This window comes from Lagopus leucura, unplaced genomic scaffold (assembly GCF_019238085.1).
Source record: "Lagopus leucura isolate 7727_CA_CO unplaced genomic scaffold, USGS_WTPT01 Super-Scaffold_100015, whole genome shotgun sequence".
Classification (NCBI taxonomy): domain Eukaryota; kingdom Metazoa; phylum Chordata; class Aves; order Galliformes; family Phasianidae; genus Lagopus; species Lagopus leucura.
In genome coordinates, this window is record NW_024962269.1 from 297861 (window position 1) to 321310 (window position 23450).

At 47.4% G+C, this 23450-nt stretch overlaps 1 protein-coding gene across 7 annotated transcripts in view; it reads left to right on the top strand.

Annotated features, from left to right (window-relative positions):
• The first annotated feature begins 370 nt into the window (after positions 1-370).
• Positions 371-23450, top strand: part of PEAK1 (pseudopodium enriched atypical kinase 1) — a 95727-nt gene continuing 72647 nt past the window's right edge. For 3 of the 7 annotated variants that reach the window (XM_042876272.1, XM_042876268.1, XM_042876277.1), the window contains exons 1-3: positions 371-1581; positions 2335-2420; positions 11674-11828. The gene's annotated coding sequence lies outside the window, so the exon portion shown is untranslated. Of the gene's footprint in view, positions 1582-2323; positions 2421-5860; positions 5882-6860; positions 7002-11673; positions 11829-23450 lie in introns of those variants that run through there. The other 4 variants (XM_042876275.1, XM_042876269.1, XM_042876271.1 and 1 more) reach the window with 4 other exon arrangements.

Sequence of the window (23450 nt, forward strand, 5' to 3'; positions counted from 1 at the left end):
CCCGCGCCGCTCTCCGCCCGCGGACGGAGCGCCTCTGCCGGCGCCGCCCGGCCGCACCCCCCAGGTGAGGCGCGGGGGCCGACCCTCGGGCGCCGCGGGGTCGGGTTTCCTCGGCGGGGCCCCGAGCGCGGCCGCGCGGGGGGAGGCGGGAGGTGCGGGCGAGCGGCGCCGGCAGAGGCGCTCCGTCCGCGGGCGGAGAGCGGCGCGGGCCGGGAGGCGGCGGCCGGCCGTGCGCCCCGCGCTCGGAGCGAAGTTGCGTCCGGGCGGCGCCTTTGTTCGGCTGCGGTGGGCTGTGTGCGGACGGCGCCCGGCTGCGCTCCTCTGCGCCGGGACCACGCACCGGCGGGCGCTGCTCTGCGGCCGTCCCGGGGCGGTCCTGTCTGGCGGACGAACGAGTTGGAGCGTGCCTCCCCTGCCTCGTTCCTGGGTTAACGCTCCCGGCTTTCTCCTTTCCTTTTCCTTTTTCCTGTTGAGTGTCCCTTTTCCCTACAGTCAGAACAAAACGACGGTTTTCCTCCTCGTGGTCGTTGCTTTCTTGCTCCTACTGACGTCTGACACGAACCCGGCTTTGGGGTGGCTTCGCCCCAGCAGTCGTTTCCCTTTTACAGCGTGTGCCTGTCAGACCTGCCTCTCCCCAGGCCTGGGATCGGCAGCCCAGGGCTGCAGGGATGGCCCAGAGGTTCCCTCTGGCTGTTGCCACCTGCCTTTCCATCCCTGCATCCCGGCACTGCAGCCAGGTCGCAGCCCCATGTGCGGTATAGAGGTGTGAGCTGCTGTGCTGCCATGGACATCATGAAGATGTGCGGTGTGGAAGGAGATGGCAAAAAGAATGCTTGACCAGGGAAACTGGAAACAAGACTGGTACCGTGCTGCTGTCGGTGTAGATGGAATACCCGGATAGATCTGGGTGTTTTTAACCTCCTTACGATACAACATTGGTAATCAGTAAACCAAGAGCTGGTTTATTAGTTGAAATGAAGTTCAAAGAAATAATGTTGAGTTGACTGCAAGCCACATGTGGCATCCCATGGCTGACAGCAGCAGCCATGAACTGTGAGTGCGGCCACATTGACTCCCAGCCACATCAGGTAACGTGGGAAGGAGAGATGCGTGTCCCCACGGGTTGGCACAGCACTGGGATCTACATTCTGCTATTTCATACGGTAGCAACACAACAATGTGGGGTTGCTGTTACCATCATTTGAAGTTTAGAGTGGAAAAATACAGGCTGTGAAGCGGAACCAGGCTTTGCTCGTTGGCTGTTACAGTGGAGAAGGAGGCGAGAGCTCTGCTGTTTGTGAAGGGTCGGTGACAAGGACGAAGTGCTTGGTTTTACGTGCTAGCAGTGCCAATCAGTTGTCCGACACCTCAAGCTGCTGTTCCAATAAATTGTGGTTTAGCGTGGTAGCCTGCGTGTTTCCTTTTGGTTTCTGCATGTCATAAGCAGAGATTATGGACCATGTGAGAAAAATGTCAGTCTTCCTTTTGCCGAAGATTAGTGGCTGAGTCACTGAAGCAATCTCCTTCCCTGTATCTCTGCAAGTGGACTGAGCGGATTTGAGATTGCCCGATGGCTGAGAGGTGTGGATACAGGCGACTGCGCTGTGGGTGTTTAAACTGGAAGAGGGTAGATTTAGAGTAGATATTAGGAAGAAATTCTTTGCTGTGAGGGCAGTGAGACACTGGAACAGGTTGCCCAGTGAGGCTGTGGATGCTGCTCCCTGGAAGCACTTAAGGCCAGGCTGGATGGGGCTGTGAGCAACCTGGGCTCTGCCTAGAGCAGGGGGTGGAACTGGGTGATCTTCAAGGTCCCTTCCAACCCAAACCATTCTGTGAGCAGTGGTACTGGGATGGCAGATTGTGGTGCCAGGCACACAGATATGTAGAAATGCACTGTGCCCATCATGTGTGGGCCTTAACAGCAGTGCTTTTGCAGCAGTTCCAGTAGCAGTAGCAGTGTAAAAAAAGCCATCCTGCTGCCCTCACTGTTGATTTCAGGAGGTGCACGTAGTGAGGCTCTTGGAATCACAGCAAACAGACAGATAAAAGTGATGCCAGGCCTCACACTGTGGGCTTCTGCAGTGCTTGTTTTGGTAGCACCTTGTGTGAGGCAGCAGGTCAGCATGGTGCTAAAGGGTGACATCCTTCCTTTATAAAGCTGCTGCTATTATAGGAAATGCAGTGACAAGCACAGCATTCGGCAGATAAAGGCCAACTCCTCAACGCTGGGGAAGATCTGGGTTGCTGCAGTGCTTGACAGAGGCTGTATAGGAGCGCACCTCAGTGAGAGATTCGTGGTTGCACTTTAAATGTTTCCATAAATCCTTTTAACAGGTGTGGTTCTGAGCCTTAGCGAGTCCTTTCCTGAGTGGATGCCTGTATTTATCTGGCCGCCGTACCGAGCCCATCCCAGGAGCCAGGTGGGACATGGCATGGAATGCTGTGTGTGCAGATTGAGGTGCAGTCATCCAGCTCCAAGGCTCTTCCTGTCAAAAAAAGCCTTCGTATTCATTTAGAAGGCACTGTTTTGCTGTTAGTGTGATCAAATTCGGACATCCTTCTGTGTTGACTTCAGAGCTGTTGGCTCCTGAGAGAAGTTTCTGCATGCATCACTGATGCTCTTGCTGTCTCCTCAGCTGCCAAACAGGCTGTCAAGCAGAGTTGTCACTTTGCTTCTTGGTCCATCAGTGCTCTTTCTGGTGGTTTTCATGGCTGTGGTTTTCAACACAGCAAGAAGAGCAGCTTAAAAAAGGGGAAATATATAATCCTCCTCATTACCAGCCAGTAAATTCCAAAACAGGCCCTTCTGAAATAATGGAAACACTTGAGCATCTTACAGCTCTGGAGCTGGAAGCGTCCTGGTGTGGTTGTTGGTTTTCTGGCTGTTTTTTTTCCCCTGGGCAGATTTGTCCTTTCTCTCTTCCTCCTGTTGGCTGCAGAAAAACCTTTGGGCTGGTGGGGATGCCCAGCAAATCACCGCTCCTCTCTGTGAAGGCTCTTCCTTTAAGATACTTGAAAGTTTAACACGAATCTCAGAATAAATACTAGCGCAGAAGTTTTTCTGCAGAGGAATAATTCATGTGTAATTGGTTTTCCGTTTGCTCTGTGCTTCCCTACGCTGAACTGGGTATTTTTACTTAAAAACAGATTGCACAATGCTCTCCGGTGTCAGTCGGTCTGTAACTATACGGTTAAGGAGCGTGAGTCGTGCTGTTTGGAATGATGCTTGGAGGAGGTAGTTTATTTCCATGACTTTTGTACTGTAAACTGTAGATGTTCTGTTTTCAGAGGCAGGGAGAGAGCTGATGGGGAGCAAAGATGCACAGCATGCAGGGGACACAGGCACTGTCCGTGCAGCTGGCTGGAGCCGCGTGCTGGCCTGGGAGGTCAGCAGGGGCAGCTCGCTGTGCTGAGCGCTGAGTGCATGTCCAAGGCATCAAGTTTGACCGTCTTAGAGCTTCTCTTCTGTAACACTGTGTTTTTATATTGTGGCTGTTTGTGATTGTTGTTGTTATTGGTTTCAAGGGGTGCAGTATCAGGTTGTTTGCAAGAAAGCCTCAGACTTGCTGGGCTGTTGAAGGTGCTCTCGGTGACACGTCTTTTGATTGCAATAATTGTACTGGTGGTAGGGCAGGCCTTCTTGGAATGAGCAAAAGGGTGTTTCAAGGTCACCACCTCTGGCTTGGGAAGGTTGCTTGGGCAGCTTGGAAAGCAGAGGCGTGTTAGGACAAGGCTTGCCATGACCTGAAGTGCTCTTATGCCCACGGGTTCACCCATTCGGAGTTTTTTCTACCACCAAGGCAGGCAGACCTGCAGCTGTATCCACTGTGGGGCTGCTCACCCTGCCCTCTGAGCCACCCCATAGTGCTGCTCTGCTGCAGCACTTCCATGAGTGGGAGCAAAGCTCTTCCCAAGCAGCCTCCTGCAGTGCTGTGCATCAGGAATGCTGGGGATAGGAGGCACCCGCTTGCAGCAGGAGCTGTACACTGTTAGTAACAGTTGCCATGAGAAGCCTCCAGCAGCAGCTCAGCAGGTACAAGGTGAGGCAGTGGGGCTGTGTGAGATCCCACAGCAGTGCTGGAGCCTCAGTCGCAGTGTGTTCTCCTGCATCTGGGCTGTTAGCACCATGGCTCTGCCTGCTGGAATGGGAGAGGTGTTGGATTGCTTCGCCTGCCTGTGCAGTTGTTTTCAGAGAGCAGCTGCAGGTTCCTCTCTGATTGGTATCGGCGTTCAGTAAGTAATGCTCTTACACTCAGTATTGCAAGTCATTGTAAGTTGCATCGTATAAATAGCAAGAAGTGCTGCATTTAAAAAGCAAACAAACAAAAAAAAGTCTGCTGCTCACCCTTAGTGCTTGATAGGCTTGCTGTTTCTCTTTGTAGCACAGAACAGCATTAACACTGCAGGCTTTTCTTGTCCTTTGCAGACGGACTTCATTGCTCATGGCTGTGTGTTATCTTTGTTTATCAATGTAAATCAACAGCGCTGTTCCTGAGCAATGGAGATAGCAGTGACATTCCTTCTGAAGCTACACTCCGCCTGAGAAACTGCGTTGTACAGAAACATGTTGGGAAAGATAACCTGTGTGGGTTATCGGGGAGGGCTCTGCTCAGCCCCTGTGGATGAGATGATGGAAAAGGGCTGTGTTACTGCTTTCTAAAAGGTTCCAGAGCAACTGCCAGGGCTCTCTGTGGAAGGGACTTGAGATTTCTTAAGCTTTCAGATATTACTTAAGTTGCTGTTGTTTTCTAGAGATGACTAGCAATCCTCTGTGTGTTACGTCTGTCTGTCATCCCAGCCTGTATCACCTCCATGCAAAGCTGACTTGGAGGCCTTTGTGTGGACATTATCAGCACCCTAACAAAATGCAGCGTGTAGAATGGAGAATGAAGTGTGAATCCATGTAATGCAGTGTTCTCTTCAGTGGCGGGTGCTGCTTCCTGGGCAGTGCTTATTGTGTCAGCCAGTAGTCCTTCATGTTGTGTTATATGGGTTGTGTGCTGCATGTTTGTAGGTGGTGCTGGCCTCGAGAGCTGTTCTTTTCCCATGTTTTTGGTGTATATATTAGAGAGGAGCATTCATCAGCACAGCCTGGTACTGAAGTAGTTCTCTCTGCATAGTAATGCAACTTCTTGGGTTTGTCTCCATTGGGTTTCATGAGGGAGGTGTTTATCCATTCCAACTTGCATCTCAATGAAATGGGAGCAGTTCTGCTGTCATCTAACAGCTCATTTTTTTACCTTGTGGTGCATGTGAGGCAATAGCTGTAATTTACTGTAACGCTTATTTGGTTCTCCTGCAAATGTATCTGTAACTTAGGTACCTGACACCTGCAGCTTGGATGATTTTGCTCAGTGCTTCAAGGTTTCTTTTCTGTCTGTCTTTTTCCATGAGCTCTCCCAGCAATGTCAGTGTTCTGCCAAGAAGATGGAAGATGTTCCTGTGACATTTCTGTTAGTTGGATGATGCACAGTGAGGCAGCAGCCCTTTGTGCATGCCATCACAAGCCCCAGCAGCTCCCATATCCTGCTGGGGCCAACCAGTGCAGGGCTGAGAGATGTGTGTGCACTCATCAGCCTGCCAAGCTTTTATCTCAGAACTCTGACAGTTCTTGGAGGTGCTGGTTTGTTCTTGGCAGTATTTTCTGAGCAAGTTAAGAAGGGAGAGCCGTCACACCACAGAAAGGAAACTGTGCTCGTGGGTTTGTGGGATGAGCCAAACTTCCATTTGTATTCTGAGGGCTTAAAGAAGCACAAGGAGAAGAGGCAGTCCTCTTTCACAAGGTGCCTCTCGCAGGCTGATGAGGAGCGCACGTTACCTTTGGTGCCTTTGGATGCCATTCCAGAAGAGGGGAGCCAAAGGGATACGATTGATATTTCAGGTATCACTCAATTTTACAGCCCAGCTTTTGTTGTAAGAAATTGATTGAGATATGTCTGTATGGGAGGCAGAGGTGAGGCTTTGGTGTTGCCCAGCCCTGCTGCTTGGTGCAGCCCCAATGGGAGCGCTCTGACTGACCGCAGCTGCAGGCCGTGGATGGCTCCTCCTGGGAAAGCCGTACTCAGCAGCAACAGAGGCAGCTTTTTTCTCTTCTGCCTCTTTAAAATGTTGGAATTAATCACTTTTATGTAGTTGTTTTGCATATTTTTCAGATGAGCAGCTTTCTTGAGCTTTGTGCTCTTTATTACCTAATCTTTGTTTTTAAAGTTCGGAGCGTGACCTCAGCTTTTATTTGGGTTTTAGTGAAGTATTTGTTGCCTGTAGCCCTGTCAGACCCCACAGTTCTCCCGTCTCCAGCTCTGCAGGCCTGCAGTCCCCGCAGCTTGGATGGAGTCTGAGTAGCAAACTGCCTTCTGTAGTATTTCCAGGTTTCTAAATCTTTGGAATTTTCTCTGTGTAAAGTTACGACTTCCTGAAAAAATATTGGCACCGATGGTGGAGGCTGTTAGTTTTTGGAGCTTCTCTTCAAATTACTCTCTGCTTTATTTCTTCCTCCTCTTCAAAGGAGGAGAGGCTGGTGGACGGAGCGAGTGTGGGGTGAAGGAGTCTCCGGATTTGGAAGGGGAGATGGTTTTGAATTGAAGGAGAGAAGATTTTAGGTTGGATGTCATGGAGAAGTTCTTTACTATGAGAGCGGGAGATGCTGGAACAGCTGCCCAGAGAGGCTGTGATGCCCCGTCCATCCCTGGAGGTGTTCAAGGCCAGGTTGGATGGAGCCCTGGGCTGGTATTAAATGTGGAGGTTGGCAGCCCTGACTGCAGCAGGGGTCTTTTCCAACCCAAGCCATTCTATGAAAGGAGAAGAGAAACCCTGAGGTGGGTCTGCTCAAAGATGTTCTCCTGGTTTAGGAGCCACCCCATGAGCATCCCAGCTGTCTGCAAGCAGATGGACAACTGGAGGAAATGGCTTTAGAAATCAGCTGAAGACATCTCCAATCAAACAACTACTCCATCAGTCGCTGAATTAACAAAGAAGAGAATGAAAAGCTGGCCTGGAGTCAGGTATTCAGTTTAAAATTAGACCCAAAACACTGCCATGGTCTTGTTCACTTTGCTGCCCGGCAGCAGACTGCAGTGTTGTTTTAGTTGCCATAATACAGAGTGGGAAATGTATTTTGATCCCAGCAGCTGGGCTGCTACTACTTCTGTTGTGAGAGGTTTGAGTCTTTAGTTCCAATAGTGAAGCTTTATGCTCTTATGTAAAGTATTTCTAGAGACATATCCTGGCCTGCTAGGTTTGGCCTTTGTGGTTTTGGTATCATCATCTTTTTTGTTTTACTTGCTGTTAAAACACATGCTTGTCACGTGGTGGGCTCTGCTCTGAGCAGCAATGGGTTTTGCTGGTTACATATTTCTGCCTTGGCTGGAAGAGCTGCAGAAGCTTGCAGCCAGACCTGCTGATTAGTATTTACTTTGCTCATGTCTGAATGCTTAAAGCTAGCATGTGAGTTGGGAGTCATGTTTGGCATTAAATTCTGTATTGTTCAGCGACAGGGAAGTCCTGGAAGCAGAGGCAATGCTTATTTTGGTGCTTATTTTTCAGATTTGATCAGGAGTTTCCATTTTAAGGTAGGAGGAGAATGCCTAGAGTAAATGTGGCTTTTTTCTTTGCCTTGTTTCCAAGTCATAGTTTTTGGGTAAGGAAGCCTCACCGTGCAAAGTTTCATCACAGGCCTCAAGATCACGTTTTCATTGTTTTGATAGGGGTTGAGGCAGACTGCAGAGATGCTCTCAGGTCTTCTGGTGTTCACGGCTACAGAGAAGATGAGAACAAGTGACAGAAAACAGTCCTTCTGAAAACATAGGCTTTCTGAAGCCTTCTGTAAAACGTACTGAACGTATAAAGTAGGGCATGATGTTCTCATACCAAACAGAATGCTGACTGTGACAAATGCTTGGACAATGCACGCATTCTCGCTTGTGGAGCTGAATGAGATGCGAATAACAGCAAAAAAGGCAAAGTGTTGTCAGCAGCAGTGATCTGCGTTAGAAGAGCTCGGTGCTATCAGTGGATGCTTTTGTAACTTCAGTGCAGCAGTTCCCATCCAGGCCCCACAAGCTGTCAGCTTATCCTGCAGCAGGGAAGCGGATTTTGCAGTCCTGGCTGTCTCGTAGCAGCCTGATTTAGGTCTCGTTGGGTTGAAAAGCATGCAGAGAAGTAGTGCTGCGATTCGCTCACAGACTTTTGGCCTGTCCATAGCTGTTTGTACAGTGGTATTGTACTGAGCACCGAACACTTTGAGGAGGGCAGATGGGAGCAACGTGCCGGATTGCTGCGTGGGCCAATGTGACTCACTGAGGGCTTTAAAGGTCTTTCAGGAAAAGCTGACAGGCCTCGGCTCCCTGATCATAGGGCTTTTCCCTGAGCAGGAGCCGCCAGCCGCTTTCCTGGTTTGGGCTGAGTGGCTTATGGGCACTGTGGGTCTGTGAGATGGGCCTCCTGGTGCTGACGGCCAAGGCTGCTCTATAGAAACTCTGGAGCTTAATGCAGAGGGGAGGAGGGAGGAGGTGTGCGCTACAAGTGCTTGGAAAGTCCCTCTGCTTTCTGAACAAGGGGAATATTTCCATCCCCGCTTTCACGTGGTGAGTGTTTCGGGTGGTTTAGTTTGTGCACGGTGCTTCCTAGCGAGAAGTTGGGGCTGTCAGAGATGCAGAGATCCCATGTGTCCACTCATCTCACCTGATGCGGAAGCACTTGTTAAAAGCTTGAGCTTCCTTCTGCACAGCGCTGTGTTCTCTCTGTAAATATCTGTAAAATATGGAATCATGGAGAGGATTGGGTCGGAACAGACCTTAAAGCTCACTGAGTTCCACCCCCTGCTGCAGGCTGGGTGCCCCCCAGCAGCTCAGGCTGCCCATCCATGCCCTTGTCACCTCCGGGGATGGGACACCCGCAGCTCTGGGCAGCAGTGCCAGCACCTCATTGCCTTCTGGGTAAATGATTTCCTCCTCACATCTTACCTCAGTCTCCCCTCGTTTAGTTAGAAGCTGTTCCCCCTTGTCCTATTACTATTAGACCACATAAAAAGTCAGTCCCCCTCCTGCTCGTAACCCCCCGAGTGCTGGAAGGCCGCAGTGAGGTCTCCTTGGAGCATCCCCCAGGGCTGGGAGGCACGCAGGGTGCTGCCTTCAGGCCCTGCAGCACGTGAGGGTAAGAGCAGCTGCCAGCGGTGCTGGGTTTGTGCCCTCATCTGCCATGGTGAGTGCAAGCTGGCACGCTTGGGGCTCTTTGTCTGCTGCAAGAGGTCTGAGAGCTTTTCTGCCCGAGATTAGAATGGGCCAAAGGAAGTGGAAAAGAGGAGAAGCAGACTTACTGAGCGCCTCAGCAGCTGCTGCCAAATCACATTTTGGGATTCAGTTCTATTTCCAATACGGCTCTGGCTGCCAAGGCTGGCAGGGAGACGTCAGCGCTGCTCTGCAGAGGGGAGACAGCACTGGGCTCTGCCTGGCTCCTTCTGTGGGGAACAAAGAGGGTCACGGGGTGGGGAGGCGTTTTGCAGTGATTTTTTTTCAGAAAGGAGCCCAAAACCATGGGTTTTCATGTGGTTTCCTGTCTCCTCTCACCATACATTTAGGACTAGTTAACTTTCTTTTATAGGTGTGTGTCCTTTCCTCAGCTAGAACCGGTCACGGTATGTTTTCCCTCCTGATTTCCCAGTAGCAAGGATTGAACAAACCCAGGTTGGCAAAACTGATAGGAATCGGCAAAAAAAACAACAGGCTGCACGGAGCTGTTGAAGTGAATTGCTGTGAGAATGAAGCCGGCAGTGTAGGAAGGGAAGATGGCTGAACAGCAAAAGGAGCAAAGTTGGGAGCCAAAAAATGCCTGTGTTTTCTTCCTGCCTTTGTCGTGCCTCACTTGTAACCTTGGAAACAGAGAGACGGAGGGGTTGGGAAAGTTGCTAATTGTAAAAATGGAGATAAGACGCAATGCACGGCTCTCTTTTCAGTTTCACTTAGTGTGTGTGCTGTCAGCACAGCCTGCATCTTGGTGGTGGTGGCTGTGAGACTGGCGAGGCGGCGAATGGCCGAGGACAGTGCACAGCTGTGGGCACTATTTATACCTCTGTGGACAGGAGAGTCTGCATGATGAAATAGGCACGGCTCAGCTCAGCAGGATTTCTTTGGGAATAGTTCCCAAATACGTAAAGGGAGATGCTAGCAATTAAAATACGGCCAAGAACAAACAGCTGGTGAAGAGAACAGCAAGTCACACAAGCGAGGACTTGCAGGTGGAGGGTCTGAAGCCTCTGCTGAGCATCCCTCCCTCCCAGCACACGTGCCCAAGCCCTTGGCTTCTCCTACAAGAGCCAGCAAAGGCAACTTCCAACTTTCCAAAGCATGTAAGGAAAATGATTATCTTAATAATTTTCTCTCAGCTGAAGGACCTGGAAAGGGAGCGATTTGGTTTGTTCTTTGTAGATGTGTTAATGATGGGAATCTTTCAAAAGTCGGCTTGCAAGGACAGAAGGACAAATGCAATTATAGGATGTGTAAAATGGAAATTAGGCACCGGGACAGAAACTGGATTGCTTCAAAGACGAGAAGCTGGGGTAAATTAAGAACTACCAGATACCATCTCGGAAATACTGGAATCTAATATCTGACAATTACTTTGAGAAAAGTTTGCTGAGGGAAAGCACGGGGTACTGCCAACACTGCATAGCTCTGTGCTCTACGTGTTTGGTACAGATTGCAGATAATTCCACATTGACCCCTATTTTATATCTGAAAAAAATCTGTGAAGTTACTGCGTTATTTAAAATACCTCGGAATGTTTCTGTGTCCCCTGGGGATGTGGTTGCAGTGCTGTCTTTACTTCCCGTTTCTCCCTTAGTGCTCTGAAATCCACAAGCTGCTGCTGTCCCAGACTGCTGTCTCTTCGGGGAAGCAGAGGATGGGTTAGTGGGTGAATTACAAAGTAATTTGATCGAGGGCTCTGAAGATACGATCTCTCCTCAGTTTTCTTCCCTTGTAATGTCAACACTGTGGTTTTTAGAGAATAATACTTTGCACGTACACTCTGAAGTTCCAGCTTTGGCTCCGACTTGTCCTAAAAACCACTTTGTTGGGTTTGATCTGATACGGGTTACCATCTGACAGCTCTTGTCCCTCTAAGAAACTTGTTTCCAAATTCTCTATTACAAAAGCTTGATCAAAAGATAAAACTTGAACTAATAAGATGAATAATTTACCAAGATGAAAGAAAAATGGAACGGGGCAAAGCTATGAGCCTGAGGCACTGATGTGTTCCCAACAGTCTGTCTTGTCTGTGGTGACTCTTGCTGACCGTAGTGTCTGTTGTTACTGCTTCTATTACTGAAAATGAGGCCATTTACAACCTGAAAATAAGATTTGTCAAGGCTTATGGAGCCATTGAGGTTGGTAAAACCTTCAAGATCATCTCGTCCAACCCACCAGCACTGTGTGTGCACTGACCATGTCCCTCTGTGCCACGTCCCTGTGGTTCCTGAGCACCTCCTGGGGTGGTGACCCCACCAGTGCTCTGTGCAGCCCATGCCAGTGCATCACCGCTGTTTCACAGAAGTCTTTCCTGATGTCCAGCCTGAACACAGCAGCTCAGTTAAATGCTCAACTTGACATGAGCACGTTTTCACTTCTTGCACAGTGTGTTCCGCCAGCTCCTGAATGCTGTGTGCTTCCCGTTCTTCAGGTGACTGCGATGTGAGACAACACGCATCGTGGGTGCACTGGGAAAATCTATGAACGCGCTTCTTGAAGGCAGGAGCTGCAGCACTGAGCAAAGAGCAGCCGGCTGTGCCACCACCGCTCAGCACCGTGCCCGTCCTGCACACACCCAGCTGCCAGGTACATTGCTGCCTCTTGCTTTGGGCTGTCCCAGGCACTTTGCTTCCGTGCTGCCAGCCCGGACAGCAGTGTCAGTGCTGCCAAGAGCAGTGCCACGCAAATGGGAGCATAACTGGGATATATAAAGTATATCAGAACCTATGGAATGATTGTCTGGATTTGTTTATATGAAGACTGCAACGGTCTGGGCTGAGTTAGATCACAGTATCATACAATGGCCTGGGTTGAAAAGGACCACGATGCTCATCTAGTTCCAACCCCCTGCTGTGTGCAGGTCACCAACCAGCAGCCCAGGCTGCCCAGAGCCACATCCAGCCTGGCCTTGAATGCCTGCAGGGATGGGGCATCCACAGCCTCCTTGGGCGACCTGTTCCAGTGCCTCACCACCCTCTGAGTGAAAAATATTGGATAGAGTCTTGTGGTAGTACCCACAGTGTATACCCAGCCACCTCTAGGGTGCAAAGCTAGGTTTGAAAGGCATGGCTAACCGGCCCTACAGTTTGTGTTTCTAGTTCTTCAACCACAGAGCTATAAATTGCTCTGAATAACCATCTTCAGTACAGCTACGCTCGAGGAGACTGCATTTATGGCTGTTCTCTGGTAGCAGTAGGGAGCCAACAGTTTAACAGCATGTCTGGCCTCCTGTTTGGCACTTGGCTGTGGGATCGTGGGCACACCTGCAATCCAGCAGGTTCTCAGCAGGGTGGGAGCTGCCAGAGCTCAGCACAGGCCGCCTAGCAAAGTGTCTGAGGGCACGTGGTGCCCATGAGATGCTTCGGGAGGCTTGGGAAGGGGCAGGGGGAGATGTTACAGCTGTTCTTTTGAGGGGCTGTGGAGAAGGTGAAGTGTGACGTCTCAGGAGTGAGAGGATGAGAAGAACACACTGCAAACAAGAAGTTTTTATGAGACGTGAGGGGGAAATTCTTGGCTGTGAAGATGGTTGGATGTTGGAACGTGGGCCCTGGAGGTGGTGGCACCTGTATCTCAAATATACTGAAGCCAGTTAAAGCACCATTGGTAGCAAAATCAAGTACATAAATGTGGAATTAATTTCAAATTTATTTTCTCTCCAGTGGAATGCTCATGCATTATGAGATTCAGTAGACATGTTCTTGATCTACGTAAGTTTTAATTTATTGTTTTTATCCACCTGTGGAGGTTGGTGGCCCTGCATGTGGCAGGGGGGTTGGAGATGCATGATCCTTGAGGTCCCTTCCAACCCTGGCCATTCTGTGATTTCTTTAACATTTGTGATTATAACATAATACTGGTTTGGAATGATTTGTCCGGTGAGCTTCAAAGGCTTGAACTTCAGTATTTTCTTGTGAAACAACAGACTGGATTAACAAGCATGCACTGTGTAAGGATTAAACTTGTTCTGGTTGAAGGGATCTTTCAAAAATACTTGAAAAACAGGAAAATGTGCTTGGAGATGTGGAGACGTGTTGGAGTAAGGTAGGCCATTTCTTAATTGTAAGAAAATGTGAAGCTGACTTAATAAAATACAAGAGGTGGCAGGGAAACCTGCAGCATTTGCCAGATGCGGTCACTTGAGTTGGATGCGTGTCTCATTCATGCTTCTGAGCTGGTAAACGGATTCTCTTCTGTCTGTAGAAGTTGGCAGATGCCTTGCTGAATTCAGCCCCACGGAGGGAGGCAGGTGGGATGCACTGTGATAGGTATCTGGAGTTGTTCTGAGCATTCCTGGAGTTAAGGGGACATCATTGGAATGAGGCTTCTTCAGGGGCGTTTCTCATAGACGTATGGCTGAGTTGCTTTGTGTATGTGTTTTGTTGCCTATTTAACTTCTGCAGTTCATGCATTTTAGCTCAAGATGTGCGCTCTGGGAGATGACAGGAGATGGCTCACTGGCCCAGCAGCCTGATGGGGCCCTGCTGAGGAAATCCCATGTCCTCTCACTTCTTTCTAAATTGCACAGTGTTAAGTGATTTGTGATTCTAGTGCGAGGAGCTCTGCTGTTACCCTGGATTGCTTGCAAGTGAAGCAAACTTAACACTCTTCTTATTGCTGCCACGTAGAGAGCTGCTGTGTGAGATGTGCCACAGGTTCAGCGTGTGACTTTGCAGCAGTTATTTAAGCCTCACTGTCCTTCAGATGCTTCACAAAGACAACTGTATCAGATCTCAGCACAGCAGCAGTTTGCTTCTGCTTCCAGGGGTGGTGAGTGGGATCAGATGTATAAATGACAGAGATCATGCCAGTTAAATGCTCTCTAAGCATTTTTTACTTGAACAAATTGTTAGCTTTAGCCTGGCGACTGTGTACAAATATCACTGGATAACCCAGCTGTAGTTGTAGTGTGTTCTGTTATCACAGAGCAGTCTGAGCAGCTCAGGCATGCAGAAACTTTCAGTGATGAGCTTTGTAGTGTGGCTTGATTTATTTGCTCTGAAGCAATACGTCTGAATATTTTTTTTTCAGGTTGCTAGGCTTTTAAAGCAGCTTTGGTTCTGTATCAGGCATGTAGAGAGCTGCTCAGTTTCTGAGAACACTGTAGGGCAGCGTGCAGCAGCTCACAGCCTGCCATCAGCAGTGACAGCATTTAATGCAACTTGTTAGCAAAGGAAGGGATATTTCCTTGTATTCTACTGCTTTCCTGGCTAATGAAGTTGTGTGTGCTGACTACAGTGTTTTAAAAGCAACATCAGTCTGGTGAGATGTTATTTATCCCTCTCTGCAAGATGCCTGTGGCATCATCATATGTAGTTCTTTGCAGTCCTAATACAAGATAGAAGGCATCACAGCAATTACAGAATCGCAGAATGGCCTGGGCTGGAAGGGACCTCAAGGATCACAAATCTCCAACCCCCTGCCACATGCAGGGCCACCAAACCCCACATTTCATAGCAGCCCAGGCTGCCCAGAGCCCCATCCAACCTGGCCTTGAACACCTCCAGAGATGGACGGGGCATCCACAGCCTCTCTGGGCAGCTGTTCCAGCACCTCCCACTCTCATAGTAAAGAACTTCTCCCTGACATCCAACCTAAATCTTCCCTCCCTCAATTTCAAACCATTTCCCCTTGTCCTGCTGTTATCTCCCCTTTCAAAGAGTTGATTCCCCTCCTGTTTGTAGGCTCCCTTTAGGTACTGAAGGCTGCAATGAGGTCACCCCACAGCCTTCTTTCCTCCAGGCTGAACAAGCCCAGCTCCTCAGCATGTCTTCATAGGGGAGGTGCTCCAGTCCCCTGATCATCTTTGTGGCTCCTCTGACCCTCTCCTACAGCTCTCTGCCTTTCTTGTACTGGGGGCTCCAGACCTGGACACAGCACTGCAGATGGGGCCTCACAAGGGCAGAGTAGAAAGGGACAATCACCTCCCTGTCCCTGCTGACCACCCCAATTAATTTGAAAAACTATGTGGAGAGAATGTATTTTTTTCTGGAAAGATTGCATAGGAGTCCTATAGAATCTGAACTAGATGACTTTCTTAGAGGAAAATGTTAAAGCTGAATATCTGAAGGAGTTGGGTCTATACTTTATGATAGTATTTGGCTCTAAGCAGCCAGACTGGCTGCATGTGGGTCTGCAACCAAGCCCTTTGCAGGTTGTGATAACCATAATGCACTGATACTGTGTGGTATGGCTGTGGCTTTAAGCTGGGAATGAAAACAACTGATGTTAAAGTCGGACCAACGTTTTACCAGTATTAAAAAGGAATAAAATCTAGTAGGAGTTACAAACAGATTAAGAAAAGCTTGAGTATATTATAGCCCAAATAATCCTGTAGTTGTCATAAAAATGGATGTTGCGAGATTGCAGCGAAGCTTCCTTAGTGCCTTGGTGCTGAGCTCCAGCAAGCAGGTATGAAATCAATGCGGAGGAGGATTTTTTTAATTCATGACACATTGCTGCACGTGGGATTCATGGTTGCCATCAGAAAGGTAATTTTCCTTGATGGCTGTGCTAAGCTACAGATTGTGAGATGGAAAGTGTTGCGTTGAATTAGCATACTGCCAACATGCCTTTGTGTCTCACAACTTCTATCCCCTAAATAGCTGTTTAGCTATCCTAAATGTCAGAAGCAAAAAAACTGGACCTTTCAAGGTTATAGCTCTTCCTGCTTGGGTAATGCAATTCAGAAGAGCCTACACACAACAAATCAAAGCTTGTGAAGCGATTTGTGGCTTCATGCTTCTACAGTTTTGAAAAAGTACATATAGATTTCCATTGTTCCATTCCAAAGAGCCCTTGAAGTATGTCAGGTATTTATAGCTTTGGATGTCTCACTTGTACATGCTGGAGTTAATGACTCACACCTTTTCCAAACAATTGAAGTGCTTCCTGAATAGCAGAAAAAACATTCCTTCCTCTGCTCAAGCACTGATTCACGTTCTGATTCACATTTGTTTGTTGTCATGTGGCAAACACCATTTGGCATGTTTACTCCTAGGTCTTAATTACCCTGCAGGAGTACTTTTCTCTTCATAGATCTTATTTCCTTTCCTCTTCTCAGCTGTGTCATGAGACAGCACCTAAATTAATCCCAAAATAGAAGCCTCCTTCATCCTTCCATCTTCCCTCCTCTCCCCAGCTGTGTGCTTCTGCTGCTTCCCTTCTCACCAGCACCTGTGGGCCCTCCTCTAAACTCAGTGTGCTTGAGCAGCAAGAATTAAACCCAGGGAAGGACAAAGATTTTGGCAGTAAGTATGCAGTCCTGACTGGCTTGTTGAGGAGTCCTGCTCACAAGCATCGATACCAGCACAGAGGAGGGACACAGCATATGTACAGCTGTCAAGAAATGGACCTCAGGAAAGCTAGGAATGTGTTGGTGGTGCTTTGTTAGCTGAGTGCTTACCCTAGTGAACTTAACCATGCAGAGGACTGTCAGCATCACCGAGGTGGCCAAGAGGCGGTGAGAAAGGTAAGCAATATGTTGCCTTTGTCTCCTGAGCCATCAGCTCTATGTTCTCATCAGCATTACACGATTCCTTGCCCCCTCATTTGTGCAGAAATGAATTCATGGGGCTACAGAGGAGAGCAGACATTGAATGTTGTGTGCTTGGGGTGTGGGGCTGTAAGGGCTCATTTCACTGCTCATCCTGTCATCAGACCCTGGGGAGCAAACCTGCAGAGCATTTGGAGGGTTGGGTGGAGAGACAGCAGCAGTCTAATTAAGTGTGTCACAAAAGAAAGCATTATTTACCTGTTGGGCTGTGCTGGTGTGTCTCTGCTTTTATGCAGGTCAGCAAAACGTTGGAGACATTAAGTCAGTAATTTGTTGTTTAAAAGGACAACTAAACATTTGTAGGCTTACTGTGGCTTTTGTGACAAAAGTAGGATGTGGTTAAAGCAGAGTTATTTCCAGCAGTGATGCTCAGTGAAACGGCGTGCTTTGAATGTGAAGCTGTGTGCTGCTGTTGTCTGCCCTGTGCTAAGAATTCGTAGCATGCAAGATCAGATCTCCCTGAGATGGCCCACTTTGCCTCAGCACTGTTTCCCAATCGCTCTTCATTCTGTTCATTCCTCTGCCCCTTATTTACACCTCTTCCTGTTTTCCCCCTCATTCCCAATGTACTTGAATGCAGTCTATTTGCCTCTCTTCCATTGAAATATTTCAGTGGTACTCATTTGTTTTTCCTCCCACCTCCAGATGACTCGGATTTGTTTCCCCCTTAGGTAATTTTTACTGTTGACTAATTAAAGTCACGACTTATTTCTGCTCCACGAACTCCACAAGTTAAATCTTTTCAAATTGTAGCAGGCAATCAATTCTGTAGGCAGTTTTGCAAAATAGTCTAGCAAAAACACCGGTAGGAAGCGAGCAATCTTCCCTTGCCCAAAATAAACCAATATACAACCCCAAGCTTCCCCACCACATCCCGCACAAATGTCCATCTTCACACGCAAATACAAATATTTGAAATGCTACGAGATTCCTGTGGGCTCTTTAAGAGAAATGACCTTCTTTTGCTATCCTGGCTTGTAAAGAAAAAATAATTTGAAACCCAACAAGCTTCCCCTGCACTCGCCCAAGCAGACCACACAGATTGCAGCTGCGTGTCAGAAGGACAGCAGAGGGCTGTGCTGTGAGAGAGCACATCAGAGGAGCCTGGAGGGAAGCCATGTGTAGACAAGGCAGATGAGGAGCACGACAACTGGAAGCTGGGTTGTTCTCGTCTTTCTCTGCAGCATTTTGGGAAAGAAATTGAGCTGATGCTCCTACCTTGAGGCTGTGCCTTTAGGGAGGCGTTATGTTCTCTCCCTTCTTTGCACAGAGGTTGCATTGATCATTTCTCATCCACACGGTGTTAATGCAAGGAAAAACATCTGCTTTTTAATGCTGGAAAAAAACACAGGCAGAGTTTGTTATCTGTGTGTATTGCAGGTGGTGCCCCAGCTTTGGGAAACTCGTTTTGGTGTGGGTTTTGGAGGATTGAAACAGTGATCTGTGCTATTCAGAAGGTTGGGAACTTTGTGCAGCAGGAGTAGGGCGAAGCGTTGGCAAAACATTTGGTGCTGTACCTTTTTGCTCTTTTCTATTTATCCACTGTACAAAAGAAACCCAAATCTTGTCAAATAAACTGGTTGTCATCTGTCTGCAAAAGCTGCCTCTCTCCTAGCTGCCCTGTCTTTCAGATTTTAATTACCTTTGTGGTATTTGGAGAGGTTCCTTTTCCACAAGGGAAGCGGTGACTTGTTGCAGTGGATGGATCGTCTCTCAGGTTTCACATTAGCAAGGAGAATCAGAATAAAAGCCTGCCTGCTTACCCTCAGATTCTCACAGGTTTTGTCTGTGAAACAGCTAAATAACCTTGCCAAGGTGCTTTATTTTGATATGCCCAATATCATGTTAACCAAGCAAATTAGGCTCAGATGACAAATATGTCTTGATGCAATGCACTGCAACAACAGTGTGTTGGTAACTTTGCATTTTTCTTGTTTCTTTCCTAGGTTGTTATACATGTGTGCAATAAGAAGGGGTTGTCCAATTTACATCCAGCTGTTTTCCATTTGCACGCCAGTCCAGCTGAGCAGAGATGGACTTGGTGAATTTGTTTTCCTCTTGACTCATTGCAAACTCACACTCCAGTCGTTCTAGTTAAACAGATCAGGGGTACCAGGGAAAGAAAGGAAAGGAGAGACAACTTCTTAATGTGTGTACAAGGGACAACCTGCTGTCGGGTATGTGGTCTGTGAATGGAACAAATGTTCTTCAGGTGGATTACATGGTAAATAAGCTGGGATGATTCAAAACATACCCATCTTCTTCCTTAGCTTAGAGCAGCGCTCACAGGAATGTGTGCTTAGACCAACAGCATAACTGATTGTGTTTGATATCCACACACAAATGTAAATAATCTTCCATAAAATCAGACCGGTTATCCAATAGATGACACAGAAATGGATCTGGTGTCTACTCAGGTAAAACTTTCATGATGCAGAGTTTTGTTTATGGACTTGTGGGGAAATGGAGGTGCTTAGGCCACTGGGAAGTGTTAAATGTTGGGTTGGAAAGATAAGAATTGGGTGGGGATACGTCTGTCTGTTTGTATTTGGAAAAGGTGGACAGAAGCTTTTGCAGTGGTAAACGTTGGTTCTGTGACCAAAATGATTCACAAGGAAGCATACATTTCCTGAGCTACTTTTCCCCACGAGAGGTGAAGACTCAGAGGGATGCTCCCTTCCACCAAAAGGACCGGTTTCAAGCTTCTTACGTAGGTGGCAAATCTGCACCTTAAAGAAGTGTTCTCACGTTGCTTTGCTTTCTGTCCCTCATTCCTTATGGAAGTGCTGCTTTGGCTGGATTGGCACAGTGTGCTTTTGGCTCTTCTGTCTGTGCTAATTGGCATTTCATCTTGCCGTGGGCTACTGAGGTCCCAGCATTCTTTTGCTGCACTAAATAATTCAGACTATGTGTGCACTGAGCACTTGCTCCACTGACTAAGCAGGATGTTTTGGGGACAGAATAATATGCATTTTGCTGTGTGCTCATAAAAAGTTGCTACTGAGACAGATAGGGACATTAAAGATTGTATCCTTTTGTTCCTTGTTCAAGTCCTTACTGTTCTCTGCAAAATTAACCTTTTACAGCTGTGGTGTGCAAAACCGTTGTGGATGCCCCATCCCTGCAGGCGTTTGAGGCCAGGCTGGATGTGGCTCTGGGCAGCCTGGTCTGCTGGTTGGCGACCCTGCACACAGCAGGGGATTGGAACTGGATGAGCACAGTGCTCCTTTGCGACCCAGGCCCTTCCGTGGTTCTGTGATTCTATGATGGTTCTATGAAAACACTATCTTGTTCTCTTGATGAGATCTCTCTCACTGGGTGTTTTTCACTGGGGTTAACGTGAAGACCTCAGTTTTATAAGGATGCCTTGCTGAAGGGAAGAAAGTATTAGTCAGCCTCAAGGTTTATTTGTAGAGGTCTGAATTCAGGAAATGGCATTGTTACGCAAGGCTTGGAGCAGCTGGAAGACAGGAGATGGATATGCAATGGCCTGGAAGGGAAGCTGGCCTGGGAGGTCTGTTAGCTCAGGCACTGCTCGTTGTACTTCGCTGAGCAACTTGCTGTGAAAGTTTTTCATTTCTTCCTTAGGAACAGAACAGGGATTCGGGATCAGAAGGAAAGCGTTGGTGTATACAGACTGAAGATGCTTTTATTCTTTGTGCAGAAGTTTCTTCCGCTCGTTCAGGAGATCTGGGCATGCTTGACTCCTGGCGTTTCTTTCCAGGGACTCATTACAATGAATGCACAAGTACTATCAGATCATTCTTATTCAGCTACATGATTAACAAAATGGAAAGATGCAGTGATTAAGCAATGAAACTGTAGCTGTCCCGTGGGAGCACCTCAGCAGTTGTGCCTCAGCAGTTCCTACCTGATTCCAGCTCTGCCTTCAGAGGCGGAAGCAGCACCAAGTGTTTCTGTGCAGATGGAAAGGCTCTGACGTCTGCAGTTTACATTATGTTTTAAGTTAAAATCACAGAACTTAAAAGATAATACGTATTTAATGACTTCTAGTGCTGTGTACAGTAACTTAGCATCAGAAAAAGTAGAAAACATCGAGGTTTTGTATGCTTGGAGCCACAAACTGCATTGCAAAATACCACATGAAGTCTCAGTGTAAAAGATCCAGATGAGGGTTGTTGGAGACTGAATAAAGGAGCTAGCTAATGAAATGCAGCATTTAAACTACCTGAAAACTTGTATGGCAGAATGCTCCAAGCCACTTTGCAGACATGCATTCTGATCAGTGCAAGCCAGGAAGGTGACACATTGAGTGCCCTGCTGTGTGCCTGTGTGCTCCTCTGTGTAAGTGTATCTGGTGTGTTTGTTCACTGCTTGCATATGGCACAAAAGAGTTAGCATATGCAGCCCATTACTTTGTGCTAGGAAGTGCCCAATAGGTCCACATTGTAAGATTTTACATGGGAAGTTTTGTCAAACCAGTGTGCAAAAACAAACCAGTGTGCATGTGTAATTTTGAGGTCAGTAAAAGTGTAGGAAATACTGCTCTGGGAAATTCAGAATAACATACTCATGATGTAATTTTTACATCAAGTATTTTTTACTCAAGTATGAGCCTTTGAAGTGTTACTGTAGATCATCTGTAACTTGCTGGAATCTACATAACAGATATTTGAAGATAAAAATCTGTGGGAATAAAACCAACCAAGCAAATACTGCTTGGGTAAGGAAGCTAACTAATAAGGGCATTTGGGAACTGGCACTCCAAGAAGAGCAAGAATATTTTTCACCCCCTTGAGCTTCATTGTTACTAAATAATACTTCATTTTCTACTGTTCCCATTTAGAAGTGTGTGTATGTTTCCTTTGGCAGGTGGGGTCAGTAGAAACTCAGGATGGTTTGGTTGCTTTGCAGGAGCTGGAGCTGCTAGAGAAGATGGGGATTTCTGTTAGAACAACTGATCGTAATGCTCTCGTTGGAGATGGAACAGCTTTCAAAAATCATATTACTTCTGACAGCTAGAAAAAGTGTTTCTGTGTGGAAAAAGCATTTGTGTGTTGAGGCAGAAGTGTGCTGTGAGCTGAGTGCTTGTTCAGATAAATGGTGTGATAGAGGGCTGGTTTTGACCCTGGCAAATCCTGACTCTGGGTTGCTTGCTGTTAGTTGGCCTGATTCAGGTAGGTTAAAGTGGATACTTTCTGGTTAAAAAAGATGTGAGAAGATGCAGCCTATTCCTGATTCCTCCTGTCCTGCTGGACGACAGTATGCAGTGCAAAAATGCAGTTGCACGCTGCTTGTTTCCAGGAAGGCCCCATGCGCTACTCGTATAATGTAAAGGTGCTGCAATTGTACTGTGAGTTTCTTGGGCTAGCTGTATTGAATTTTTGATACAGTGCATACAAGGATTAAAATATTTCTGTACATACATGCTGTGATGTACTTTGGCACTAAAACATCTGATTTTTTGCTGTGTTAAGGGGCAACATGTGTTCTGGAGCTCCTATTTCTTGGCTGTGCTGCTGTATTCTAGTAGGGGCTTTACAAAGCTGTGTAGCCATTCCAGATGAGATCCTTTTCTTCTAGGAGTTCAAAACGAGAAAGACTGGAGATAAGCTACCAAACTGCACTGTTTCTATATAGTAATTATCTTGCTTTAAACTCACACCTTTCCACAAAATCATGCTATGCAAGTTGTTCTTCCTTTCTGATGCTATGTGCTGCCTGTGGCAGAGAACAGAAAGCTGCCTGGGTCCCCAGGGCTTTATTCTGCCATTTTGCTGACCAACATTTCAATCAGTGGAGGCTTTAAAAGGTTGTTTTAGCAATGGAATGGTGACAAAAAAAATAATTAAAAAAAAAGGTCAAACAAAAACAAGCAAACAAAACGCACCGAAACCCCTCTGTGATCACCGTTCTTTTGGTGGTCTTGAAGAGTAAGCATGAACTGTGGTAAGGGATTTCTAATTATCCCTTCTTGTTTTATTTGATGCCTTTTCTGTTTCATGATCATTAAGTGCCATTGGCCCCCCCCCCCCCACCCCCACACCCACTTGCAGCCCCCAAATGGTTTCAGATGACCGTAGCAGTCAGATTCTGCTTGTGCTGTTTGTAAGGCTTCTGTAGAAGGCAAATATTAGAATGGTAAGAGGACAGAACAAATGTCAGCTCCATTTGTCTCCAGAAAGGCAGCATTGTTCTACGTTTCACTGCGTGTAATATGAAGGGATTTGTTTAAAGGGGGCCTTTCATAAAAAGGGAATTGTAGTTAAGGAAATTGTATGCTGTTGTTTCAGAGCAATCTACACCAAAATGGTGTTTTTTGTAGCAGTGGAGCAGGCGTGGGCTCTGAAGCACATCTGTGTTCAAAGTATTTTTATCCTTCATGTTAAAGTAATGAGAGATGGGTAGCTAATGAAGGAAAGCACTGTTAACATCCAAAGGAAGGCGATGTGGCTGGCCAGTGGTCTGGAGGAGAGGTTGTATGAGCAGTGGCTGGGGGCCCTTGGTTTTTTTGGGTCCCAGTTCTGGCCATAGCTGGGGTAGATGGGGGGTTATACCCATGTGTGGCACAATAACTTGCCCAAATACTCTCACCAATTGCTGTGTTGCTGGTTGTGGTTGGCTCAGGGATCACCCCTGTGGCCAGGCTCAGAATTGGAGGCAGTCTGTTTGGTCTGGTGTGTGTTTAGTCCCAG